Genomic DNA, 21,934 nt, shown 5'->3' with positions numbered 1-21,934 from the left:
ATGCAGGGGACATGGGTTCGTGCCCCGGTCTGGGAAGATCCCACATGTCGCGGAGCGGCTGGGCCGTGAGCCATGGCCGCTGAGCCTGCGCGTTTGGAGCCTGTGCTCCGCAACGGGAGAGGCCACAACAGTGAGAGGCCCACGTACCACACACACAAAAAAAGATTATATTGTCTAATTAAAGAATCCCTTGACACATAAAACATTTGCAACCACTGGCCCTACATCATCGTCAAGGCTTAGGCTCAGGGCTCAGAATGCCTGAATTCTTTGTTTGTTTCTTTCTAACTTACTTTTTGATATAATCGTATTCACATGTGGTTGCAAGAAATAAAACCAGGAGAAATTCTGTGTACCCTTCACCCAGTTTCTCCCAATGGTAACATCTTGCAGGAATATATACTGTCAAAAGTAAGAAATTAACATTGGAACAATCCATAGAGCCTATTCAGATTTCACCAATTTTAATGCATTCACTTATTTATTTGTGTGTGTATTTAGGTCCATCCAGCTTTATCACATGTAGATTCATGTAACCACCATCTCAATCAAGATACAGGGCTGTTCCATCACCACGAGGCTCTCTAGTTACTCTTAGCTAGTCACCTCCCTCACTTGCAATTGAGAGCCTATACTATCCATTTCCCCATGGAAGCTTGGAAAATGTGGGACCATGAACTTCTCCACCTTCTCTTAACATTTCCAAATCAATACTGCATAAGGGAAAACACTGTTCGGAAACGCCAATTGGATAGTTTTAGGTATTTAGGTTTTGTCACAATCTTATTCTTCTGCTGAGTAATTTTGCATATGTTTTAGGGAACATTGTTCCCTAAGTGGAAGCCCATTTCTGCTGCTACAGTTTTTATTTTGGGTCAGTTTCTCTTTCATCAGTGAAGCTATGCATCCGGGTGGCGTTTACCGGTCTTTTAGAAGTCATTTGATTTAGCCTTAGATTGTGACAGGGCTCTGCGTATACTGTCAAGGGAACAGTCCCGCTACTGTGCCAGTTGGCTGGTTATCTGCGGTTATCATGTGTATAAAGCATTTTTATAAGTTCCCAGAACTCTCTGCTTAAATGTCAGCTCAACAGAGAGGCCTCCCTGACCACCTCTAAAATAGCATCTGTCTCCTGTCTCTCTTCATTCCTTTACCCTACTATATTTATCTTCAGAGCACTTGTCACCACCTGACACATTATATATTTATTTGTTTTCTCTCTGCCCCTCACCTTCAGAATGCAATCTTCAGGAGAGAAGGAGCTTGTCTATTCCCTGCTATATTTCTGTAACCTAAAGTGGTCTCTAACACATGGCATTTTTAGAATGACTGAATGAAATGAAGGAGAGAATAAATGAATTCTCCTGCTATTAGTGAAGGGAGGAAGGGGGCGGGCAATTTATACCCAGAGAAATGGGAGGAGAGATGGTGACCTGAACAGGAAGGACTCAGGGTATGTTAGTTATCTACACTCCAGCCACAGAGCAGAGAAGAAAGGTTCCCAACATGAAGGCAGAGATAACAGTAACGAAGGTAATGACAATAGCAAGTCTGTGGCAGGGGTGGATTGCAGCTCACAAAGCTGGGTGTGCAAGAAAAACAACTTTACTTTCTATAACTCAGGCCAGTTCTGATTTTGAGGCTTGATTTTGGCATGATGGAGGCACTTAGCAGCAGTAGAATTACTGTCCTGCTGCACCTTTGCCAGTAGTGGGAGGTCTACATTCCCTGCGGCGGGGTGGAGGGTTCACTTCATCCACAGATGGCTGCTCCCGCCTGTCTGCACGGACTGGAGAGATTGGGGCCCATCACTGTTCTGAGCCTGTCCCACCAGGGTTTCTCATTCATCTGCTTTCTGACTCACCCATTGGGTTCTGTTACAAGAAGGTGATTTCCCTACAACTACGTTCTACTTTTTTAACCATGCCTGTAATTTCTGTTCTCAATTCCATGGCAAGTTTCAGTTCTTTATTCTCATCCCCCGTATGAGAACTTTCCTCTGATTCTCAGGCCTAAAGGTTTGGTAGTAAAATGAGGTAGTTTTGCTTGGAGACTCTTACACTGCCTTTGTTCCTCATGAATGTTATAGAACATTTCCTAATTAAGATATCTCATTTATTGCGGTAGGATTCTTCCTAAATCAAATACTTAGTTTCATTTAAATCATGGGAATGTATTATAGCCATATAGATTAATAAGACATTAGTACTTGGGTTTCTTTTATTATAAATGAATTATTCATCTGAATAAAGTATCTCCTGAGAAAAAAAGAAAATCCCAATTTATATGCAATCGTAGCCAAAATTTTGTGAGGGAAATTTTAGCGCTATTATTAGACAGGTTTTACTTTAAGCAAATGGGGGGTATTAATATAAAATGTTAGAAATTAAAAGAATCTAAGCCAGTAACCAGCAGTGTATGTCAGAAGCATCTGTAGAGCCTTCCTAAAATACAGAGGCCTGGTCCTACCCTCAAATACCCTGATTTGGAGGGTGGATCATGTGGTCTGAACATGTATGTATACTTGACTGCAAGCTGAGTCTAATCCAGCCCCTCATTCATTTTACTGATGAAGAAACTGAAGCTTCAGAAAAACAAAGTGATTTGTCCAACCTCACACATGCGAAAGAGGCAGTTCATCAAGTATATTCCAACAGGCTATGACTCTATGGCAAGAGATAAAGCTTTCCTGGGTGATGATATTTAAAACTCATTACAAAACTCAACTTTCATTATCACCTTGTAATTCTGTAAGTAAAAATGCAGAAATTCTTAGTTTCTATTGGAACCAACCCTCCAATATTGGGGTTAGCAGTTCTCAAAGGTCATACTTAGGTTTTGCCAGAGTTGTCTAGAAAGAAAACATCTTGCAGTCCCAGCCGAGGTGGGGCTGAGTTGACAACAGGGGTAAGAGATGAGCAGTGGACACAACCATGGTTAGAAGAGGGTTGAGAGTAGGGGACCAGCAACTCTGTCATAGACGTTTGAACCTAAAAGGACACGACTCAGAAAGGCACTTGTCACATCCTGATGGCACACTGGCTGAGTTCCTTGAGGACACGGTTAGAGAGAGAGGCCTGCCAACACCAGACTCATCTATGCCATTGATGTCACTCTTTGGATGGTTTAAAACAGGAAACTTCCTTTGACCCTGCTGCCCCTTTCCAAGCAGTTACTTTCTCACATGCCCTTTCCTGTCACTCTTCTCAAAAGAATAGTGCAAATTTGACATCTTAATTTCCTCAACACCTATTAGTCATCCCATTGGGTCTCATCCCACCATCTCTTTCTGCAAAATAACACTGTTCATTCATTCATCTGATTAATATTTATAAAGTGCTGAATTCGTGCCAGACAGTGACCTAGGCTCAAGGTGAGTGTAAAAGACAGTCCTTAGAATGGATAAAGAAGATGTGGTATATATATATATATATATATATATATATATATATATATATAATGGAATACTACTCAGCCATAAAAAAGAATGAAATACTGCCATTTGCAGCAACATGGATGGACCTAGAGGTTATCATACTAAGTGAAGAAAGTCAGAAAGAGAAAGACAAATACCATATGATGTCACTTATATGTGGAATCTCAAATAATGACACAAATGAACTTATCAACAAAACAGAAACAGACTCACATACATAGAGAACAGACTTGTGGTTGCCAAGGGGGAGGGGGGTGGAACGGGATGGATTGGGAGTTTGGGGTTAGCAGATGCAAATCATTATATATAGAAGGGATAAACCACAAGGTCCTACTGTATAGCACAGGGAACTATATTGAATCTCCTGTGATAAACTATAATGGAAAAGAATATGAAAAAGAATGTATATTCTTTTATACATATATATATAAAAGTATATATATTTTTATATATACTTCAGTATATATATATATATATATATAAAAATATAAATATATAAATATATATATTCAGTATGTAACTGAACCACCTTGCTGTACAGTAGAAATTAACACAACATTGTAGTTCAGCTATACTTCAATAAAAAATAAATTAAAAAAAAACAGTCCTTATAGAGTTTACTTTCTCGTGGGGAGCACAAATAATTACACAGCTACTTACTCGGTGCAATCAAGGAAAAGTAGAGAGCATCAGGAGAGAGTATAACAGGGACCTAATTTAGATTGGAGTGGGAGGTGATGAGCAAGGAAGGCCTCTTTAAGCAAGCGGAAGTTCATCTGACACCTCAAGCAGTAGTAGGAAGTGGCTTGCAAAGAGTGAGGAAAAGGTGTTCCAGGCAGAGGAAGAAGAGTCAAGGACCCAAGGCGGGAAAGAGCATTGGCAGCAATTCATAGAAGGAAAAGAAGGTGGGCCAGTGTGGCTAGAGCTGACAAGCTACTAAGCAGTGGGTAGTACATAAGTAAGCAGTGCCAAGTGGGTCTAGGGAGACAGGCAGGGGTGGAGTCATGGAGACCTTCATAGACCAGGCTGAGATCTTTGATCTTGATTCCAAATTCAAAGGGAAGTCATTGAAGGAGTTTAAGCAGAGAAGAGATATGATCAAATTTATATTTTAAGAGTATTGCTTTCTCTTGGCCGGAGACTGGATTAGAATGAAACAGGAAGACTGTTAGAAGTCCATTGCAGTGCTCTCGGTGAAAGATAATGGAGACTTGGAGTAAGATGAAGGCCTTGGGGATGGAGGGAAGTAGACAGACTCAGGATGTATTTTGCAGGTTGACAGACCCTGATCCATTGGACACCTGGGAGATGTCAAGTATGACATCTAGGTTTCTGGCTTATGCAATTGTGTGGATTGGTGGTACCATTTACTGAGATTTAAAAAGTTGGAAGAATAAAAGATTTGGAGAAAAGGCAAGAGTTTTCGTTTTAGATGTCTGTGAAACATCAACAGGGCAGATGTCAAGAAGGAAGTTGGATCTGTGGGTGTCAAGCTCAGAAGAGAGGTCTGGGCTGAACATAAATTTGGCAGTCTTTGGCATATGGTTGGTATTGAAAGCCATAGAATGTGGAAGATCATCTAGCGCAAGAGAGAAAATGACAAGACAGACCTCTAAGAGCCTTCACAATATAGAGATCAGACAAAGAAGCAGTATCCAGAAAGGAAGACAAATAGAGCAGAGGAGGCAGAGGAAAATGAGGGGCCGTGATGTCATGGTAGCTAACGAAAGAGACAACTTCAGGAGGAGCGTGTGGGCCATGCTGTGTAGTGCCACTGAGGGCACAGGTAAGCTGAGGACTGCAAAGGGTCTGCTGGACGAGGAGGTCATTGCTGGTCTTCACCTAGAACAGTCTTGATGAAGTTCTGAGGCAGAAGTCAAATTGAAGTGACAGGTAAGTCACCATGAGCATTAAAGAAAGAAAAGAAATAGAAAAGGATGGAAAAGACCAGACAATTAAGCATAAGAAATATTTTCTGAAACTTGTTTCAGGTATGTGAGAATATCCAGCTGTGGATCGTAGTCAAAGGAATCTGAGAAACAATGGGAGGTTGATTTGGAGACCGTTTTCATTGTTACAACTGTGGGTGGGGTTCCCACTGGCATCTATGAGGTAGAGGCCACAGATGCTGCTAAACATCCTGCAATACAAAGTACATCCCCATGTGGGATCTTCCCGGACCAGGGCTCAAATCCCTGTTCCCTGCATTGGCAGGCGGATCCTTAACCACTGTGCCACCAGGGAAGTCCCAGTGTGCCTTTTCAACCTGAGCATTCATCGTCCTCCAATTCTGGTAAGTTCTCTGCCATTACCTCTTCAATGTGTTGCCTCTCCTTCATTCTCTCTGTTCTCTCCTCTGGGTCTCCTATTAGTTTCATATTGGATTTCGTCATTCTATTCTTCACATTAAATTGATTTCACTTTCACAATCTCTGTTCTTCTCTCTGTGCTTCAGTGTAACTTCCTCAGACTCATCTTCCAAACCACTAGTTCTCTCTCTAGTCGTCCAGACTGGTTAACTTGTCTACTGAGTTCTTAACTTTTCTGACTATATATTTCATGTCTAAAATTTCTATTTGCATCCTTATTTTCCCTAATGTTCTCTTCCTGCCTTGTGGGTTCCATTCGTTCCTTTTGAACATTTAAAATCTCTCAGACTGTTTCATGATCATTAGTTGTTGGAGTGTTTGCTGAGTCGCTTCCTTACGATCTCAAGTAGACGTGTGTAGTAACCTAACAAGTCTGCAATAACGTAATGCCAGTATTGCGGGATAATATTCACCGTCTTCCTACACTTAACATTCACTACATTTCTTACACTCAGTTGAGAGTATTGTTTTACTGATGTCTAGAACTCCATTTTGTATGAGATAGTTCATGTTGTTTTAAAGCTCTGATTTGGGGAGAATACCGTGGGCTGTTTTTTCTATAATTAAGGTTGGAATGGGGGAACAGAGGCAAAAGAACCTTTCTAAATCACCCAGTTAACAGTGATTTGATAAAGGTAATTTGATAAAGAGCCTCTTGCTAAGTTGTTATAGCCATGTCACTACCAAGGCTAGATTTCAAGGGTTGGAAAAAACTCTAACAATCATTACCAAAGGACACCACATTAAGCCGTATGTTTTCTTAACTGAATACCTTCAACGCTTCCAGCTGTCCATCCTCTGACGCCATTTCTCGATTACTAAACACCCTTCCTTCCCTCCTTTGCCTACACTTGGAAATGCCACTAGAATCTATCAGTGTATAAGGATAAAACACAATATGTCACACCAGCTGAGAGGACACAAAATTCTTGCCCTTGTCCTAGACCCTATCCTCTACTCACGTAGTCTAACACCATCAAACCTTTTTAGATAACACATGACCCTACTGACTTACAATGTTTAGTTATCTAAACCTTGAGAGTCTCACACACAAACCTGCTGCCTGGACTCTGTAGGCAGCCGAGAGGGTGTAACCTCTGCTGTACGATCACTGAGACCCCAAAAGGCATCTACAGAGATGGTCTGATGCCCTATTGCACTTCAAGGATCCTGCAATGGCCGTTTCCTGGGTCTTGCGTCTAGGAGGTCTTTACAGAAGGAAATAGAATGAGCTGAGGTCCCTGCTCAGAAGGACCATACTCTTTCTTGAGGTAAGAGCACTTGCATATATGAAATAATGGAAGTATGCAGTCAAATGTCAAATCATATGGACCAGACAAACACTGCAGAAGGGAGGGGAAAAATTAAGAGTTGGTAAAGCTTCATGGGCAGACTCAGATCTAATCTGGCCTTGGGGGGTAAGTGGGGCCTATGCATAAAGCATTCTAGGTGAATGCAGTGATAAACGCATGCTGGAACATGCTGACAACTCATGCTACCCTTTTGGTATAAGTGGGAAGAAAGGCTTTGGTAAGGGGCCGTAGGAACAGGCAGGGGCGTGGGTAGGTAAAGAAGCTGGAGGGGAGAATACTGATAATAGACTGATGCTTAGAGGGGAGGTTGTGGCAGGCAGGTGACAAGCAGGAAAAGCCAACAATATAAATAGCCACGGCTCACTGAATCCTTCCTATGTGTAGGGCTTTGTGCTAGCTATGTTACATGAATTTCTCATTTAATCCTCACATATCCTGTGAGGTAGAGTGTGCTAGTACCCCTGCTTTTCAGATGAGGAATCTCAGGCTACAGGAATGTAATTAAGTTGCCCTAGGTTACACAGGTAGCAAGTGATAGAGTGTAGATTAAAGCCCTGGCAGTCTGGCCCCAGAGTCTGTGGTCCTCATCACCAGGAAATACTGTGCCTCAGAGGATTCTAGTGACTTGCCTGATTCTAGTGACTTGCTACTAAAAATTGGAGCATGTATCATCTTGATCATTGCTTTCCATTGGTCGTCACCTTCTGAAGTAAGACATTGCTCATTCAACAAATACTCACGATGCTGCCAATCCCTAGCCTTATATTGTATGCTGAGGACATCAAGATGAGTCAGACTGATCGCTGGCCTCAAGGAGGTGACAGTTCCCATAAGGAGGTCACAAGAAAGAGAGTCGTGCAAACACAATTATAATGCAATATGACAATTGATGATTCAGCAGATGTGTGTACAGAATGCTAGGGAATCTCAGAAGATGGAGTGGCTAATTCTATGAGAGGGAGTTTGGGAAGACTTCAGAAAGGAGGGGATATTTAAAATAAGTTTTAAAGGGACTTCCCTGGCGGTCCAGTGGTTAAGAATCCACGCTTCCAAGGCAGAGGGCGTGGGTTTGATCCCTGGTTGGAGGACTAATATCCCACAAGCCGTACAGCATGGCCAAAAAAAAAAAAAAAAAGGAGAATCTTAAAATAAGTTTTAAAGGGTGAATAGTTAATCAGATGAATGTGGGTGTATGAAAAGTTTTGAAGCAGAGGAAATACTGTTCAAGGGCATGAAGGTCTGAGAGTGCATGGCAGGGCAGGGAATGAGCACAGGTAGAAGAGGTAATCTTTAAATATGTTTTGCAGACCACTGTTCCTGGGTGATGTGAGTTCTGAAGTCAAGGATGTGTGGAAACCATTGTACCCTAGAATCTCTTTTGCATACTCATAATACATGTAAGCATATTAAAGACTTTAAGAAGTACTGCAGGAAGCCAACCTGTTACACTCTTTTGAAACAAGTTTCCCATTTTTAACTGTCCACAGAATCCCTTTTTGTTTAAACCGCAAAATAACATTTTTACTTTTCACGTCAATAATTTCCATGTTTCGGAATACTACTCAGCCATAAAAAAGAATGAAATAATGCCATTTGCAGCAATATGGATGGTCCTAGAGATTATCATGCTAAGTGAAGTAAGTCAGAAAGAGAAAAACAAATACCATATGATATCGCTTATATGTGGAATTTAAAATATGACACAAATGAACTTATCTACAAAACAGAAACAGACTCACAGACATAGAGAACAGACTTGTGGTTGTCAAGGGAGAGGAGGGGTGGGGGAAGGATGGATTGGGAGTTTGGGATTAGCAGATGCAAACTATTATATATAGAATGGATAAACAGCAAGGCCCTACTGTAGAGCACAGGGAACTAGATTCAGTATCCTGAGATAAACCATAATGGAAAAGAATACGAAAAAGAATGTACATATATGTGTAACTGAATCACTTTGCTGTACAGCAGAAATTAGCACAACACTGGAAATCAACTGTACTTTAATAAAATAAAATTTTTAAATAAGGATTTCCATTTTTCATAGTTTTCATTTTTCAAATCTCATTTTCATTGTTGAGATTCCTTATCTGTTCACTCTCCAAGATCATATTTTCCTCTAATCCTTTAAGAGAAGTTTAACAGCTACTTTAAAGTCTTTTTTGCGAATTCTAAAATCGAGGCCCATCTTAGATTTGGTTTAAATTAACTGCCTCCTTTAAAAGAAAATTACTATGGATTATTATCCTGTTTGTTTGTATGTCTAACAAGTTTTGATTCTCAGCCATCGTGATAGTGCATTTTAGAGATTCTGCTTTTTGTTTTCTTTCTCTGAAGAGTGTTGATTCTTGTTTTAGCAGGCTCATTAATTAATGAACAATCACTGTGAACTTATACAGGCTTACACTTATATTTGGTTAGTGCTGTTATGTGGAAAGTTCGAGATTTCTCCCAAGCCATTTTAACTTGGCAGTGTGCATAAGTCCATGCCACTCTCTCACTTCGTCCCAGCTTACCCTTCCCCCCACCTGTGTCTTCAAGTCCACTCTCTACATCTGCATCTTTATTCCTGTCCTGCCCCTAGGTTCTTCAGAACCATTTTTTTTTTTTTTTTTAGATTCCATATATTTCCATATATATGTGTTAGCATATGGTATTTGTTTTTCTCTTTTGGACTTACTTCACTCTGTATGACAGATTCTAGGTCCACCCACCTCACTACAAATAACTCAATTTCGTTTCTTTTTATGGCTGAGTAATATTCCACTGTATATATGGCAGGACTCAGCCTCCAAACTCTCTTTATCCCATGTGAACTTTGTTGGGACTTGGCTTTAGACTCTGTTAGGGTGAATTTAGAGCAGACGTTACTCTAGGGCTTGGTCCTTACTCCTAAGGTACAGGCTTTCCAGTGTCTCAGCTGGATGCCAGGGATGCTAATGAGGTGTAAATACTATCTCTTCATCCCGGCGGGGCTGGACTCCGATGTCCTCAAGCGCTGTTCAGTCTCTACTCCCTGCTCTGCTCTCAAAATCATAGCAGTTACTGTCTTGTAAGCCTCAAGAAGTGTTTCTCTGCACATGGACAGCCCACCCCTCAGCAACGGATTCATGGGGGCTCTCCATATGGACTTCTAAGGTGCCCTCTTTTCTTAGGTCCTTCCTTTGCTGTATCCCGCCCCACAGATTCTGCCTGCCTCAGCTGCCCCAGAACACTATTTCTACGTCCTCAGCTAGGATAGACCACAGTGTTCTGCTTAAGTTCCAGTTCTTTGCTAGTTGTTGGAAAACGTTCTCAAGGCAGAGGTTTGGGCAATCAAGAAGCTCACTTTGTAAGTTTCCTTTTTTCTAAGGGATTACAGTCTTGTGCTGCCTGTTGTTCACTGCCTTAAAACAGTTGCCTATCGGGCTTCCCTGGTGGTGCAGTGGCTGAGAGTCCGCCTGCCAATGCAGGGGAAGCGGGTTCGTGCCCCGGTCCGGGAAGATCCCACATGCCGCGGAGCGGCTGGGCCCGTGAGCCATGGCCGCTGAGCCTGCGCGTCCGGAGACTGTGCTCCGTAACGGGAGAGGCCACGACAGTGAGAGGCCCGCGTGCCGCAAAAAAAAAAAAAAAAAAAAAAAAAAAAAAAAGAATAGAAAACTACAATGAGATATCACCTCACACCAGTCAAAATGACCATCATCAAAAAGTCTACAAACAATAAATTCTGGAAAGGGTAATTCTCTTACACTATTGGTGGGAATGTAAATTGGTACAGCCACTAGGGAGAACAGTATGGAGGTGCCTTAAGAAACTAAAAATAGAGCTACCATATGATCCAGCAATCCCACGCCTGGGCATATATCCAGAGAAAAACATAGTTCAAAATGATACATGCATTGCAGTGCTGTTTACAATAGCCAAGACATGGAAGCAACCTAAATGTCCATCGACTGTTGAATGGTTAAAGAAGATGTGGCACATATATACAATGGAATATTATTCAGCCATTAAGAGTGAATTAATGCCATTTGCAGCAACACAGATGGACCTGGAGATTATCATACTAAGTGAAGTAAGTCAGACAGAGAAAGACAAATACCATATGATATTGCTTATATGCGGAATATAAAAAATGACACAAATGAAGTTACTTACAAAACAAAAACACTCACAGACTTAGAGAATGAACTTATGGTTACCAGTGGAAAGGGTGGGGGGAGGGATAGACTGGGAGTCTGGGATTGATATGTGCACACTGTTATATTTAAAATACATAACCAATAAGGAACTACTGTAAAGAAAAGGAAAAGAAATAAAAGCTGTCTCTTTAATTCTCATTCACTTCATATCTACTTGATGGATAAATAAATGTCTCATTGTAATGAGGATTGCCTTTTTTCCTAGCCAGGAAAAATTATTTGACCAAATTAGTCAGTCTCAGGAAAATGACCAACCAATTTCTTTAAAAATCTATTCCTAAAATTTCACTACCTACTATATATATTATAAAAGTGGACAAAAGGTTAAAATCAGGGCTCACAAATATAACATTTCCAAGGGTGTTCAGGATTTGTAAGGTAAACTTCAGTGAGACCATAGCTGTGTACATACAGAGGCTTGTAGAAAATGTTAAGGCTTGGAGTAAGAAAGTGATCAAATTTGGGGGATCAGGTGGTACAGCATTGACTGAGGATATTAATGAATTAATTCATCCATCTGCCCAACAAATGTTAATTCCATTCATCCACTCATGGTCAAGGTTATGTAATAGATATAAATTATATCTTTCTTTTTTACTTAACAGGAAACATTTTCCACATCATTACAGATCTTCACAAAAAGTAATTTCAGAGCTCTGGTTCCACCCAAGATGGAATAGTTACATTCCTCCCAGGATTTCCCTCTTACGACTAAAGAATCCCTGCACACAACACAACAAACAAGCATAAAAAGACTCTGAAAGGCAGAAGGCAGACTTCCTAAGAACAACAGGAATTGAGAAAACAATAGGTTTTTTTTCCTGCCTCCCGTATATTCTGAATGGAGCATTGGTGAAGCCTGCAAAATGCAAGCACCAACAAGAACAATGAAAGAAAAAAAAAGGCTCCAAGAAAAGCCTATTCCTCCCGAACAAAGGACCAAGAAAAGAGATGCATAAGAGAGCAGAAAACCTTTTTGGTGACACCTCCCCTACTCCAGCCAAACACCAGTGGATAAATATCCCCACCCAAGTTTTCAGCCAGGCCCAGAAGGGAGCTAGTCTTCCATTCCCCTGACAGCCTCAAGGAAACAGGAGCGCATTACTGATTTATCCAGCTGGTGGTGTCGGCAGGGCCGAACAGGGAGCTAACCTTCTGTCTGCACCCAGCAGAAGCAGGCAGTGCCCTGATTTTCCTGCTTTGGAGCTTTCAGTGGGGCTCAGTGGGGAGCTGCACATCTCCTTCCACCTGGCCTCAGTGAAATGGAAGGAGGCAGTTTGTGGGGGGACTAGACGGTCCATCACATCCCCCACCCTGGTGTCAGCTCAGCAGGGAGCTGAGCTACACCCCACTTGGAGACAATGAGGTAGTGTGAGTCAGTGCTAACAGAGTTGTTGAACTTCCACCCTACTCCTTTGTACTCACAGGAGGTATGAGTCACTGCTCAGCCTGTGTCAGGATGCTGTCAACAGGGTCCAGCAGGGAGCTGAAAACCCACCCACACCTTGACCTGTATGCTATACCTGTATGCTAAAATGGGTGACTGTCTGCCACAAAAGTTACATAGGATTCAGTGTCTCACAATATAATAATCAAAATGTCCAGAATACAACTGAAAATTACTCATCATACCAACAACCAAGAAAATCACAATTTTGAGTTAGAGAGACCATCAACACATGTCAACATTGAGATGACTCACGTGTTGGAATTCTCTGAGAAGAACTTTAAGGAAAAAATAGAAAATCTCAGAAAAGGAGTAGAGGTTTGAAAAAAGAACCAAAGGGAAATTAAATGATAGAACTAAAGATACAATAACCCAATTTAAAAAAAAAAAAAGCTTCACTGAATGGACTCAATGCCAGAAAAAAATATTTCAGAGAAATGAATCAATGAGATTGAGGATATGACAATAGAAATTACTCACTCTGAACAGCACAGAGAAAATACACTGAAAAGAAAAAGAACAGAGTCTCAGGGACCTGTGGGACTATAATGAAAAAAATCTAATATTCATATTATTGGAGTCCTAGAAGGAGAAGAGAAAGAAAAGTGGAGATGAAAAAATAGTTGAAGCTATAATGACTGAAAATTTCCCAGTTTAGGCAAAGAACATAAAACAACACATTCCAAAATCTGAGTGAACCCCAAAGAGAATAAACCCAAAGAAATTCACACCAAGACACATCATAGTCACACCTAAGAACAAATAAAAAATCTGAAGCATCCAGAAAGAAACACTTTACCTACATAAGAAAAACAATTTGAACGACAGCAGATTTCTTCTGAGGAACCAAGAAGGCCAGAAGGAAGTGGCACAATGTTTTTTAAGTGCTAAGAGAAAAAACTGTCAGTCATGAATTCTACATCTGGCAAGACTATCCTTCAAGATTGAAGGGGAAATAAAGACATTCTCAGGCAAAGAGTAATGAAGAGAGCTTTTTTTAGCAGATCTAGCCTTAAAGAAAGGCCAAAAGAAGCTTTTCAAGGAAAACGTAACAGAAGAAGGCGAGGAACTGTAGAAAGGAAATAACAATGAAAAAAAAACCCAAATGAAAAACAAACAAAAAAACCCATAAACACACAAAGTGGGGAGGGGAATAAATATAGACTATTTTATTTCTCATGAGTTTTTAAAATAATATTCAGTGGTTGAAGCAAAAATCGTAACATTATCTGATGCAGTGCTCCATGTATATAGAGGAAATAGCAAAAAATTATATTTTTAAGTGGATAGATAGAAGAAAGTTTTCTATACTTCTCTTAAAGTGGAAAAACAAAGAAGACAGACCAATGGCCCACAGGTATATGAAAAGATGACCAACGTGACTAATCATTAGGGAAATGGAAATCAAAACCACAATGAGAGTCACCTCATCCCTGTCAGGATGGCTATTATAAAAAAAAATAGTGTTTTCACTATTAAAAGAAAGTGCTGATGAGAATGTGGAGAAATTGGAACCCTGGTATACTGTTGGTAGGAATGTAAAATGACGCAGCTGCTATAGAAAACAGTACGGAGGTTCCTAAAAAAATTAAAAATAGAACTACCATATGATACAGAAATTCCATTTCTAGGAATTTATGTTTTCATAAAATTGAAATCAAGATCGTGAAGAGATATTAGCACCCTCATGTTCACTGCAGCACTATTTACAAGAGTCAAGATAGGAAAACAATCTAAATTTTCACTGATGTTGAATGGCAAAAGAAAATGTGGTATATACATACACAGGAATATTATTCAGCTTTAACAAAGAAGGTGTTGGGTTACACCCTGCAAGCCTGTGAGCCTTGCAGTTGCGCAGTCTGAGACCTAAGAAAGAGCCCAGTTATAGTGACAGAGACATCAATGGTTTATTGGATAGGGAAGCTTACCAGTCTGAAGCAAAGTGTCCTGAGGCGATACTCCACCAAGGACAGCAGTTGGCAGCTAGGACATGGCAGCAATCTTCACTACTGACGGGGGGATGGGGAGCGAAGAAGAAAGCTACCATTTATGGGGGAATTGATATCAGGTTGGCTCATCACTTACCAGGGAAACCAGCAGCTGGGGCCGTGGGCAAGCACATAGGCAGTTGCTGTTTAAGCCCTATAATTAAGAGAACTGGATAGTCATGTGAGTGAAGCAGGGACTGGTTGAGCAGGTGATGCACAGAGAGTAGGAGAACAACTTTTAAAAAAAATTTTTCCACACAATTTTTAAAGGTTACTTTTCATTTACAGTTATTACAAAATATTGGCTATATTCTCCATGCTGTACAATATATCCCTGAACCTATCTTATGCTCAGTAGTTTGTTTCTCCCACTTCCTCACTCCTATATTCCCCTGGCCCCCCCGACCACTGGAAACCACTAGTGTGTTCTATATATCTGTGAGTTTGCTTCTTTTTTGTTATATTCACTAGTTTGTTGTACCTCTTAGGTTGCACATATAAATGATATCATACAGTATTTGTCTTTCTCTCTCTGACGTATTTCCCTTAGCATAATGCCCTCCAAGTCATCCCATGTTGTTGCAAAAGGCAAAATTTTGGAGAACAGTCATCTTGAATAGCCTGACCATACAAAGGAAATCTTGCAATATATGACAACATGAATGAACCTTGAGGACGTTATGATAAGTGAAATGAGCCAGTCACAGATGGACAAATACTGCATGATTCCACTTATACGAGGTATCTAAAATAGTCTAACTCACAGAGGCAAAAAATAGAATAGTAGTTTCCAGGGACTGGGGGAAAGGGAGGTGGGGAGTTACTAATCAATGGGTAACAGTTCTAAAGGTCTGCTATACAACATGTGTACAGATAACAATATAGTATTGTACATTAAAAATCTATTAAGAGGATGGTTCTCATGTTAAGTATTCTTACTATAACTAAAAAGTTAATTAAAAATAAAACAATGCTGGGCTTCCCTGGTGGTGCAGTAGTTGAGAGTCCACCTGCCGATGCAGGGGACACGGGTTTGTGCCCCGGTCCGGGAAGATCCCACATGCCACGGAGCAGCGGGGCCCATGAGCCATGGCCGCTGAGCCTGCGCGTCCGGAGCCTGTGCTCCGCAATGGGAGAGGCCACAACGGTGAGAGGCCCGCATACCACAAAAAAAAAAAAAAAAAAAAAAAAAAAAAAAAGCAATTAAACTTCTTTAACAATAGACTGTGATAAGTTATGTATATATATAGTAGACGAATACTAAAAACAAATTCATGAATATACTTGGGATATCAACACTCCACTCTCAGCAATTGATAGAGATACTAGACAGAAAATCAGCAAAGATATAGAAGATCTGAACACCACCACCCACCAACAAGATCTAATTAACATTTATGGAACACTCTACCCAACAACAGCAAAATATGCATTCTTTTTTAAGTGCCCGTGAAACATTCACAAAGAAAGGTAGACCATACATATCCAGGGCCATAAAACAAACCTCAACACATTTTTCTTTTATATTTGAATTTTATTTTATTTTTTTATACAGCAGGTTCTTATTAGTTATCTATTTTATACATATTAGTGTATACATGTCAATCCCAATCTCCCAATTCATTCCACCATCACCCCCACCGTTTTCCCCCCTTGGTGTCCATATGTTTGTTCTCTACATCTGTGTCTCTATTTCTGCCTTGCAAACCGGTTCATCTGTACCATTTTTCTAGATTCCACATATGTGCATTAACATACGATATTTGTTTTTCTCTTTCTGACTTACTTCACTCTGTATGACAGTCTCTAGGTCCATCCACGTCTCTACAAATGACCAAGGTTCGTTCCTTTCTATGGCTGAGTAATATTCCATGGTATATGTGTACCACATCTTCTTTATCCATTTGTCTGTTGATGGGCATTTAGGTTGCTTCCATTACTTGGCTATTGTAAATAGTATTGCAATGAACATTGGAGTGCATGTGTCCTTTTGAATTATGGTTTTCTGTGGGTATATGCCCAGTAGTGGGATTGCTCGGTCACATGGTAATTCTAATTTTAGTTTTTTAAGGAACCTCCATCCCGTCCTCCATAGTGGCTGTATCAGTTTATATTTCCACCAACAGTGCAAGAGTGTTCCTTTTTCTCCACACCCTCTCCAGCATTTGTTGTTTGTAGATTTTCTGATGATGCCCATTCTAACTGGTGTGAGGTGATACCTCATTGTAGTTTTGATTTGCATTTCTCTAATAATTAGTGATGTTGAGCAGCTTTTCATGTGCTTCTTGGCCATCTGTATGTCTTCTTTGGAGAAATGTCTATTCGGGTCTTCTGCCCAGTTTTTGATTGGCTTCTTTGTTTTTTTAATATTGAGCTGCATGAGTTGTTTATATATTTTGGAGATTAATCTTTTGTCCGTTGGTTTGTTTGCAAATATTTTCTCCCATTCGGAGGGTTGTTGTTTGTCTTGTTTATAGTTTTGTTTGCTGTGCAAAAGCTTTGAAGTTTCATTAGGTCCCATTTGTTTATTTTTGTTTTTATTTCCATTACTTTAGGAGGTGGGTCAAAAAAGATCTTGCTGTGATTTATGTCAAAGAGTGTTCTTCCTATATTTTCCTCTGAGTTTTATAGTGTCTGGTCTTACATTTAGGTCTTTAATCCATTTTGAGTTTATTGTTGTGTATGGTGTCAGGGAGTGTTCTGATTTCATTCTTTTCCATGTAGCTGTCCAGTTTTCCCAGCACCACTTATTGAAGAGACTGTATTTTCTCCATTGTGTATCTTTGTCACAGATTAGTTGACCATAGCTGCATGGGTATCTCTGGGCTTTCTACCCTGTTCCATGGATCTATATTTCTGTTTTTGTGCCAGTACCATATTGTCTTGATTACTGTAGTTTTGTAGTATAGTCGGAAGTCAGGGAGTCTGATTCTTCCAGCTCCATTTTTTCCCCTCAAGGCTGCTTTGGCTATTCGGGGTCTTTTGTGTCTCCATAAAAATTTTAAGATTTTTTGTTCTAGTTCTGTAGAAAATGCCACTGGTAATTTGATAGGGATTGCACTGAATCTGTAGATTACTTTGGGTAGTAGAGTTATTTTCACAATATTGATTCTTCCAATCCAAGAACATGGTATATCTCTCCATCTGTTTGTGTCATGTTTGATTTCTTTCATCAGTGTCTTATAGTTTTCTGAGTACAGGTCTTTTACCTCCTTAGGTAGGTTTATTCCTAAGTATTTTATTCATTTTGTTGCAATGGTGAATGAGAGTGTTTCCTTAATTTCTCTTTCTGATCTTTCGTTGTTTGTCTTTAGGAATGCAAAAGATTTCTGTGCATTAATTTTGTATCCTGCAACTTCACCAAATTCATTGATTAGCTCTAGTAGTTTTCTTTTGGCATCTTTAGGATTCTCTATGTATAGTATCATGTAATCTGCAAACAGTGACAGTTTTACTTCTTCTTTTCCAATTTGTATTCCTTTTATTTCTTTTTCTTCTCTGGTTGCCACGGCTAGGATTCCAAAACTATATTGAATAATAGTGGTGATAGTGGACATCCTTGTCTTGTTCCTGATCTTAGAGGAAATGCTTTCAGTTTTTCACCATTGAGAATGATGTTTGCTGTGGGTTTGTCATATATCGCCTTTATTATGTTGAGGTAGGTAACCTCTATGCCCACTTTCTGGAAAGCTTTTATCATAAATGGGTGTTGCATTTTGTCAGAAGTTTTTCTGCATCTATTGAGATGATCATATGGTTTTTATTCTTCAATTTGTTAATATGGTATATCACATACATTGATTTGCGTATATTGAAGAATTCTTGCATCCCTGGGATAAATCCCACTTGATCATGGTGTATGATCCTTTTAATGTGTTGTTGGATTCTGTTTGCTAGTATTTTGTTGAGGATTTTTGCATCTATATTCATCAATGATATTGGTCTGTAATTTTCTTTTTTTTGGTGTATCTTTGTCTGGTTTTGGTATCAGGGTGATGGTGGCCTCACAGAATGAGTTTGGGAGTGTTCCTTCCTCTGCAATTTTTTGGAGGAGTTTGAGAAGGGCGGGTGTTAGCTCTTCTCTAAATGTTTGATAGAATTCACCTGTGAAGCCATCTGGTCCTGGATTTTTGTTTGTTGGAAGATTTTTAATCACAGTTTCAATCTCAGTGCTTGTGATTGGTCTGTTCATATTTTCTATTTCTTCCTGGTTCAGTCTTGGAAGGTTATACCTTTCTAAGAATTTGTCCATTTCTTGCAGTTTGTCCATTTTATTGGCATAGAGTTACTTGTAGTAGTCTTTTATGATGCTTTGTATTTCTGCAGTGTCTGTTGTAACTTCTTCTTTTTCATATCTAATTTTATTGATCTGAGTCCTCTCCCTCTTTTTCTTGATGTGTCTGGGCAAAGGTTTATCAATTTTGTTTATCTTCTCAAAGAAGCAGCGTTTAGTTTTACTGATCTTTGCTATTGTTTTCTTTGTTTCTATTTCATTTATTTCCGCTCTGATCTTTATGATTTCTTTCCTTCTACTAATTTTGGGTTTTGTTTGTTCTTCTTTCTCTAGTTTCTTTAGGTGTAAGGTTAGATTGTTTATTTGAGATTTTTCTTGTCTCTTGAGGTAGGATTGTACTGCTATAAACTTCCCACTTAGAACTGTTTTTGCTGCATCCCATAGGTTTTGGATCGTCATGTTTTCATTGTCATTTGTCTCTAGGTATTTTTTGTTTCCCCTTTGATTTCTTCAGTGATCTCTTGATTATTTAGTAACATATTGTTTAGCCTCCATGTGTTTGTGTTTTTCACGTTTATTCCCCAAAATTGATTTCTAATCTCATAGTGTTGTGGTTGCAAAAGATGCTTGATATGTTTTCAGTTTTCTTAAATTTACTGAGGCTTGATTTGTGACCCAAGATGTGATCTATCCTGGAGAATGTTCCATGTGCACTTGAGAAGAAAGTATAATCTGCTGTTTTCAAGTGGAATATCCTATAAATATCAGTTAAATCTGGTGTATTGTATCATTTAAAGCTTGTGTTTCCTTATGAATTTTCTGTCTGGATGATCTGTCCATTGGTGTAAGTGGGGTGTTAAAGTCCCCCACTATTATTGTGTTACTGTCAATTTCCTCTTTTATGGCTGTTAGCATTAGCGTTATGTATTGAGGTGATCCTATGTTGGGTGTATATATATTTGTAACTTATATCTTCTTCTTGGATTGATCCCTTGATCATTATGTAGTATCCTTCCTTGTCTCTTGTAAAAGTCTTTATTTTAAAGTCTATTGTATCTGATATGTGTATTGCTACTCCAGCTTTCTTTTGATTTCCATTTACATGGAATATCTTTTTCCATCCCCAAACCTCAACACATTTAAAAGATTTTAAATTATACAAAGTAAGTTCTTTGAAGATAATGGAATCAAGGTAGGAATCAATAACAGAAAGTCAATAGGAAAAGCTATAAACACTTGGATATAAAACAACAGAATTCTAAATTATCCATGGGTTAAAGAGGAAGTCTCAATGTAAAAAGTTCCATGTAACTAAATGAAAATAAAATACAACTTACCGATATTTGCAGGATGCATCTAAAGCAGTGCTGAGAGAAAAATAATAATAAAAGACCAGAAATCAATGAAATTAAGTAATGTCAGCAAAAATGGCAATGTAAGGATAGGCAAAACTCCATAAAAGCAAAAAATGGCAGACTTTTCAGAATCAATGTTTTTCAGAATTGTGGAAATTAACCAAAGACTTTTAGCAATCCAGTAGTGTGTATTTATTTATTTTTTTAAAGGCTGAATTAGAGTAAGAACAATGGTTTTTCTGGCATTTTAACTTGCTCTATTTCCATTTCCCCTCCTCCCCGCCCACCTCTGTGGCAGCCTTGAAAACCAAGTGCCCAGAATCATGGTGATAATGGTTTTAAATTAGCTATTTTAAATATGTTCATAGAACTAAAGGAAACCTGTTAAAGAACTAAAGGAAAGTATGACAATGATGTCTCACCAAATACAAAATATTAATAGATAGAAATTATGAAAAAATATAGAAATGTGTAGTAATTGAAATGAAAATTCACTAGAAGGGCTCAACAAATTTGAACAGGCACAAGGAAGAATCAGTGAACTTGAAAATGGGCCAAATTAAATGATCTATTCTGAAGGATAAAAAGAAAAAAGAGTGAACAAAAGTGAACAGAGACTCCCCGAATCTTCTGGAGTCCCAGAAGAAGAGGAGAAAGAGAAAGGGGCAGAAATAATATATTAAGAAACCATGGCTCAAAACTTTCCAAATTTGATGAAAAATAATCTACACATCCAAGAAACTCAACACACTTCAAGCAGGATAAACTTAAAAGCATCCACACCTCGAAATATCAAACTAGAAATATCAAATATCAAACCAAACTATTGACAGCTAAAGACAAAAAGTGAATCTTGAAAACAGGAAAAAAGAAGCAATTCATCATAAACATGAAATCCTCAGTAAGATCAATTGATTTCTCATCAGAAACCACAGGGCCAGAAGGGATGAAATAGTCAAAGGTTCTGAAAGAAAAAGACTGTTGACCAAGAATTCTGTGTCCAGCAAACTGTCTTTCTAAAGATAGTTTTGAAAAAAGAAGGTGAAATTAAGACATAACTAGATAAACAAAAACTGAGAAAATTCATCACTAGCAAACCTGCCTACAGAAAGTCCTTCAGACAGAAATAAAGGACACTAAACAGTTACTTGGATCCACTTGAAGAAACAAAGAGCTCCAGTAAAGTTTAGGAAACTGTAGTCAGAACGAGCTAAGGAGAAGCCTGAAAAATGCTAATCTATCTTTAACACTCTTTTACTATCACAGTCTCTGTCTTTTTAACCTTCTAGAAAAGACTTTCTCCCAGGTAAAGGAAGGGCTGAGGGGAGCGGCTGGGGAGAGGAAGAAACCCAGTGTTGCCTCACTTGCTGGTATCCCAAAGTTGACTATAGACTCCTTAAAGGCAGGACCTGGGCCCGAAATACCTTTCAGACTTAACACCCTGGAGCACTAGGTATGTGCCTGGCATGTTTCCAAGTTAACTGTGAAGCCTCAGCAACCTCAGAGATAGTGTTATTATCATCCCTACTTTACAGATAAGGAAAATAAGGCCCAGAAAAGTATTCAAAAAATCAAAGCCAACTTACATTGGAATGCGGTTATCAAAAC

At 39.2% G+C, this 21,934-nt stretch overlaps 1 protein-coding gene across 1 annotated transcript in view; it reads right to left on the bottom strand.

The window, feature by feature from the left end:
* Positions 1 to 14,830, bottom strand: part of TMEM131 (transmembrane protein 131) — a 221,942-nt gene extending 207,112 nt beyond the window's left edge. The window contains exon 1 of the mRNA XM_089922708.1: positions 14,678 to 14,830. The gene's annotated coding sequence lies outside the window, so the exon portion shown is untranslated. The remainder of the gene's footprint in view (positions 1 to 14,677) is intronic.
* Positions 14,831 to 21,934: the final 7,104 nt, after the last annotated feature.

This window comes from Delphinapterus leucas, chromosome 13, assembly GCF_059928025.1.
Source record: "Delphinapterus leucas isolate spDelLeu-1000000601 "Yukka" chromosome 13, BTC_Dleu_Yukka2, whole genome shotgun sequence".
Classification (NCBI taxonomy): Eukaryota; Metazoa; Chordata; class Mammalia; order Artiodactyla; family Monodontidae; genus Delphinapterus; species Delphinapterus leucas.
This window is presented reverse-complemented; position numbering and strand designations above follow the sequence as displayed.